Source organism: Simochromis diagramma, unplaced genomic scaffold (assembly GCF_900408965.1).
Source record: "Simochromis diagramma unplaced genomic scaffold, fSimDia1.1 OVJJ01000585.1, whole genome shotgun sequence".
Taxonomy (NCBI): domain Eukaryota; kingdom Metazoa; phylum Chordata; class Actinopteri; order Cichliformes; family Cichlidae; genus Simochromis; species Simochromis diagramma.
In genome coordinates this window covers 5,546,287-5,553,694 of record NW_024387398.1, presented here as the reverse complement: position 1 = coordinate 5,553,694, position 7,408 = coordinate 5,546,287, and positions in this window count along the sequence as shown.

The following is a 7,408-nucleotide window of genomic DNA, read 5'->3' as shown; positions in this document are numbered from 1 at the left end:
TACCAACCGGTTGCATGCTTGTTATATTTATATATAAAAGTTAGCTTGTTGAGATCCTGTGTTCACTGTTCTGCAGCAACTCCATCACTGGTTGGGGAGGAATTTCTGTAATTTTGTTTCACATTGATAACATTCTGCCTGGACTGAATTATTGTGCATGTAGACAGCACATATTTGAGGTTTTCTCCAATTTATCAGAGTTAACAGAATCATAGACCAACTCTATCTTATTGCCATTTTATTGCTGTCTTCAAGCACTATTGTTGCTCTGAAAAGGGGTCGCTGACCCGGTCACCTGATCAAAGACACCAAAATCACTGCACATAGAATAATTTTGGTTTTCCGATGATTTCCAGCCAGTGTGATTGTAGCATACTCAAACTGAAAGGAGCTGCTGACACCAGAGGACCCCATGTTTTTTCTTGATCAAAGAAGGTAGTAGCCTACTGGTTAAATGCTCTTCATCACCATGGATTTTTTTTTTATGACGAGAAAAGCACCAAAAATAATCATACAAAGCATGATTATTTTTGTTAAGGTATTATCAGTAATAGAAATGGCATGATTAATTTCTTCAACAGATGAGTAGGATGTCACCCCGTCTCACCCTTACAAAGCAAAGTAGACAGTTGATCTTTGATGAAGATGAGCTGTGTCATTTCTAACTTACTTTAACCGACATGTCTGCTTGATGGGAGTCATCTGTCAAAATCTGTCCATCTCATACTCCACATGCTGAGCTGTCTAAATGAATTTTTTGGGAAAATGCAAACACCAGGGAGGCCCAGCTAAAGCTAAAAATATTTACTGTGATGGATTTCTATTATTTGCATGCACACTGATGTGTCTGTATTTATGTTTTATTACTTTGACTTTGCTCGTTAGCGAAATATGAAAAAATAATACCTACTGCGCAAAGTGTGCAATGGATACTAAAAATCAGTCAGATTAAAAACCAACACAGATTTACACTTGAGAAACTAAAATGTACGCCATTTTTTTAAATCATGTAGTCACATTCACAGATGTGTTCTGTCAGCAGAACAGCATGGTCTGTTTTGTTTTTAACAAGAGCATGAATGTCAAAGGCTCACACTGTATAAAACAAAGTGAACCAATTCATTATGTTCCACTGACTAAAAAAATTAAATGCTCTTCTGCTATCACAATGAGGGCTGTTTCCTTTGTTGCCTCTGAATCACTTCTTGGCTTGGCTTGTCCACTGGGAGCTACCAAGACTTGTAGCTCTGTTTGTCCCATTCATTTGCATTTTTCTACTGCATTTAATTATCACACAGAGTTCCCATTTACATAGATAATGAGAGGAAGACCAAAAGCAAGGAAAGCTTCCCATTCCAGAATTAAAGACTATATACAATAAAAAAACAAATCCTGCAGTATGCGCATTCAGTTTTCCTCCATATGTTCTCCAAAAAGAAAGATAAAGCCTCAACAGTCACATATTACTCTTTGCTTGAGCACTAGAAGCCTTTATTGGACATTGCAGAGCACAGACATGGATTAATGAGGGGATATAAAGAGATCTGCCTAAATTAAAGTTATATTTCAGGCTCCATTCCTTGAAAGATCTTCTGAAGTATATCTACAACAGCAGATATCATTTTCCCATAGAAAGAAACAGTGACAACAGAAGAAATTACAGTCTGAAAGCTGTATCAAGTCAGATGTATTCGGTGTGGGTCTGCACTGTAAAAACTTGCTTCAATCACCTTTCCTCGGTCCTCACAGTAGATATTTTATTTCACAAACCTGTGAGACACTTAACTGTGTCATAGTAAACTAGTTACTTTTGAATAGAGAGCTTGATTCATGCAAACAATTAGTTTGAGGGAGCCAAAATATAGTAAATAATAAGATGGATGAGTTTTAATAATGGGTACATCATTCTGTGATTTTACTACAGCTGCTACACCACAAGTGTAAACACTTTTATTGCTGTAGCTGTTTGACAGTAACAATAAATAGAAAGGGATAATATGTGAGTAACTATCTTTGTTGGGTTTTTTGGGTTTTTTTTTTTTTTATTTATCTTAAAAACAACACATTTCAGCAGTTTAGGTCATTCTGTGAAAACTCAATCAGTGCCTCCTAATTCAACCCACCTAATTTATACAATAACCTTATTTTATTTAGTAGACTTTCTGTTTTCCTAATTTCCAATATTTTTTTCTCATCACTTCACAAATAGAGGACACTGACATGCTGCAACTGAATCAATTTTACACCCACTCCAATTGTCACAATCTATATGAGTTATTAAGGGATATAATGAATGTAAAATTTGTTCTAGACTACATAAAGACACTGAATTCTCTGTGAAGCATCTAAATCCAAAGTGCAAATCTTGAAATTTCATTTCAAAATATCTTAAAAAGGAAGGATTTTATAAAGTAAGGAAATCACTTAGTTAGAGATACAAGAAAAAATGTCTTAGTATTGATAATTTGTCATAATCATTCAAATAATCTAACTGAAGTGAAGTCGTTCCTTCCCTCCAACATATGAAGACACAGATGAATCGATACCAGACGGCGGCAAAACTCCTGCCAGTATGTGATGAAAAAAACAAAAACAAAAAAACATGTCTTGGCACCAATTTTTTCTTGGCATTCATCTAGACTTGTTCACTTCATTCAACTAATATGAAGTGTATAACCTTTGGTTGGAATGGCCCTCCTCAGCCTTGAATGTAAAGCAGGGCTTTGCCAACTCTCTTGACACCTTACAGTGTACTGAGGCGTGAGATTCTGCTGCTATGTTGGCTCTTTCTATTTCCTCAGCCAATTTCAGCCATTCGCTGTGTCAGGGAATTTGCATGTAAACACTGCATATCTTTACTTGTCACACAGTGTAACGGACATGAATTGTATGACATTTGTCCCTGAGTTAAGCCTGGAGACAGATAAAGCAGCTGGAAAAAAGTTCAAGATTGTCTGAAAAAACAGGGGTGAAAATACCAAAGGTAGATAACTCAGACTCCTTGTTTCTAGCTGTTCTCAATACAAATTATAACCATCCTTCTTGCGATCAAACTAAACAAGCTAACGTTACTTATTTGAAAAAAATGCTTAATGATTGGTTTCTTAAGTCCTAATTCATTAGTTACTGACATAAAGGTATAGAAGACTGATGCTAAAGGTTCATATAAACAGGTAAAATGTCAGCCTCTTGAAGACTGCAAAAAGTACTGAAGTATTTCTGGTGTTTGGAGCTTCGGTGATTTGGTGTTTTCTCTGATTTGGGTAACAGGATAAAGTCACAATGAGTCAGTGAGTGAAGACTTTGTGGATGTTATTTTTTTTTCTTTAAAATGTGCTATGAGGGTGAGCCACAGTTCAAATCAATTGCACCATGTTTCTTCCATAGACATTCCAAGTTACTACAGTAAAACTGAACTTTGCCGGAAGGAAACAAAAACAGTTCAGCCAGCTCCAGGTTACACATCTGGATTTAATCATTGTTGTTGGGGCTAATATAGTGGATTGATTGAACCGAAGCCATTCCTAGGGCTATGGGTCAGAACCCCAGTTGATATCACCAGTAAAGATCCTCAACATGAAAGGTGGGTCAGCTTGACCTTGTTTGTTCTCAGTGGAAATATGAGATCCATGATGAAATAACAGAGATACTCATGCTTCTGGAAGAGGTGATCAAGAACTGGGAATTGGCCAAAAAGATTGTATTTCTATTTTTACAAGAACCGTTACTCCTCGTAGAGTATTGAGAAGTTTTTAGTGAAACTTGGACACAATGACCTAATGGATCTTCACTGAAAGCATGCTCAAAGTAAAGGTAATGTTTGTTTTTTACAGCAACATAAACCTTTGATTTATTATGGATCATGAATTGTGACGGATGATGTATTACATTGCTGACATTCTGATTTTACATAGTACTAGTTAACAACAACAGCCATCTCAAAACACTTAAGAAGGTAAGATTTTTGTAAGGTAATGACCCTACAATATCAAAGGAACTACCGGAAATCTAACTTGGAAAAGGTGGGGAGGAAGAAATCCCTTTTAACTGGAGCAGAGCTCCAGTAGAACCAGACTCCCGGAGAAGCAGTCATTTGTAGGGATCAGTTAGGAGGAGAATGAAAAGAAAAGACTTAAAAAAGTAATGCTAACTGCAGAAGCATGGTAGACTCTCAAGCTAAAATAGGGTTATATCCATGTAAATTGGATGATATACATGTTGAATATATAATCAAATGAATATCTGAGTTTTCAAATATATAAGTCCAGCAGATGTTGATTAGAAACCATGGAGGTAAAGAAGACGCCCCTTATTTTAGGTGAGAAGATGAAAAATGTATGGTAAGTCGGATACTGTTCTAGTATATCTTGGCTAAAGCAAGGGCATCTTTTCAGCTAGTTAACTGGAATATAATATTATTTCATCTATCTCACTGTAGACCAAGATGCATGCATTCATCCATCCACTTCAGGGTTGTGAAGTAGCTGGAGCCTATCCTAACTGTCATAGGGTGAGAATGGGGATGAACACCTGGACAGGCTGCAAGTCTGTCACTCTAGCTTAAGATTTGTAAGAACAAGTTACATTTCAGCATCTGTGGAAGTCAAATGGCTTTTTATATCTTTCATTGTTTCATAAGACAGAACAGAGTCATGTAGCTGAAATGTTTTGTTAAAGACAAAAAAGATATTGTGCTTGTCCTGATTGGGGTTTTATTTGATGTCTCCTTCCTCAACGAGCTCAACAACTTTTATGCTCGTTTTGAGCGAGGGAACCCCACAACCACAACCAAAGCAGACATGACGCCAGACCACCAACCTCTGACTCTCTCCCCCACCGATGTAGGAGCGGTGCTGAGCAGGATCAATGTCCACAAGGCTGCAGGCCCTGATGGCATCCCCGGGCGTGTTCTCAGAGCGTGTTCTGGGGAGCTTGCAGGAGTGCTCACAGACATATTCAATCTGTCCTTGGCCCACGCTGTGGTACCGGCCTGCTTCAAATCCACCTCCATCGTCCCGATACCCAAAAACTCCAACCCATCTTGCCTCAATGATTACCGCCCAGTAGCACTCACCCCCATCATCACTAAGTGCTTAGAGCAGCTGGTCCTAGCACACTTCAAATCCTGTCTCCCCCCACCCTGGACCCCCACCAATTCGCATACCGCCAGAACAGGAGCACAGAGGATGCAGTCTCCATCGCACTGCACTCTGTCCTCTCACACCTGGACAACAACAACACCTACGCCAGAATGCTGTTTATAGACTTCAGTTCAGCATTCAATACAATCCACCCCTCACAACTCATCAGGAAATTGACAGACCTGGGCATCAGTTCCCTCATCTGCAAATGGTTACTGGACTTCCTGACCAACCGCCCCCAACATGTCCGGCTGGATAACCGCTGCTCATCTACAATCACGATGAACACCGGTGTACCACAAGGCTGTGTGATGAGCCCTTTCCTCTACTCCCTCTTCACCCACGACTGCAGACCTGCTGATGGTTCCAACACCATCATTAAGTTTGCAGATGACACCACGGTGATTGGCCTCATCAGTGACAACGATGAGGCCGCCTACAGGGAGGAGGTGGATCGTCTGGCTGAGTGGTGCGACAGAAACAACCTGCTGCTTAACACCGAGAAGACCAAGGAGCTCATCGTGGACTACAGGAGGAATGCTGACCCACATCCACCCATCCACATTAAGGGGACGGCTGTGGAGCGTGTGAGCAGCTTCAAGTTCCTGGGAGTCCACATCTCCGAGGATCTCACCTGGGCGACCAACTGCTCCAAGCTGGTCAAGAAGGCTCACCAGCGCCTCTTCTTCTTGAGGACTCTGAGGAAGAACCACCTGTCCTCAGACATCCTGGTGAACTTCTATCGCTGCACCATCGAGAGCATCCTGACCAACTGTATAACAGTCTGGTACGGGAACTGCTCTGCCTTGGACCGGAAGGCGTTGCAGAGGGTCGTGAAAACTGCCCAGCGCATCGCCGGAGCACCACTTCCTGCCATAAAAGACATCTACAGGAAGCGGTGTCTGAAAAGGGCTGGGAAAATCATCAAAGACCCCAGTCACCCATCACATGGACTCTTCACCCTCCTGCCCTCTGGGAGGCGCCACAGGAGCCTCCGGACTAAGACCACCAGGTACCGGAACAGCTTCTTCCCCACAGCTGTCAGACTCCTGAACTCTGCCTCCTGACATCTGACCCACGTTAAACTCATGGACTGAACATACACACACCCACAATGGACAACTGTACCCTCAAACACACAATAATAACATGGACTGAACCACCACTCACAACCACTAGCACTTTATATAGCCTCTGTAGAAACTATCTACACCCTCACTTATCTTAACTGCACTACTGTATAGCTCTGTGTAAATAATCATTCTGTACATTCGATAATCTTTAATCCTACAACTGTTTACAACTTGCATAGTTCCCATTTCTGTATAGCTGTATATCTCAGATTCTGTAAAGTTATTTATTTCATATTCTGCATAGTTTTTCATATTTATATCCTGTTCATAGCTGTACATAGCTTGTACTCACTACAGCCTGTACATACTTATAGTTATAGAATATTCACAACATACTTCATACCGTGTACATTATAACATACCATAATAGACCCATTTCTGTAATATACTCACATATCTATATTATTGCTAATATATATTGTAATATATCTATATCACTAAAGCACTTCTGGATGGATGCAAACTGAATTTCGTTGCCCTGTACCTGTGCATGTGCAATGACAATAAAGTTGAATTCTATTCTATTCTATTCTCTTTTGTAAGATGTGCCAATCAAATGGAGTAATGCTGAGTTACCCGTCGAGTTCTCTGGAAGATTACTCATGCAAAGTAAACACAAAAGCTTTGTCTTTGACAGACAGTGCAAACTATATTACCACAGACACCAGGAAGGTTAGACATTTATCAATTTCTTCTCAACCCAGAAAACCATACCATAGAAAGAGAAATAATACCAATAATTACAGGTATTACTTCTCTTTGTGTTTAGTCTTTGAAAACATCAGAAGGTCTTCTGTTGTTAGTTATAGCACCTTTCTCACAATTCAATCTGCTGGCCTGATAAAAAGGAAAGAGAAAAACGAATCCTTTGCTCAGTGGGACACTAATATCTGTACTTCATACGGTACCTTTTCATATATGAGAATGGCCAGTAAGAATGCCAGAGAGATGAATAAATCATGACAATGTACAACCTGAGAATACCAAACGACTCGGGAAAGGATGCAACTATAATCCGTTCGCCTCAAGCTGGTGTCTCCTTTTTACAAAATTCATGTCACAGAAGAAAAGTGAATTGGTAATCACGCCTGTATCACATTAAAAAAAAAATCATGCCAATTCTGTAACCACATA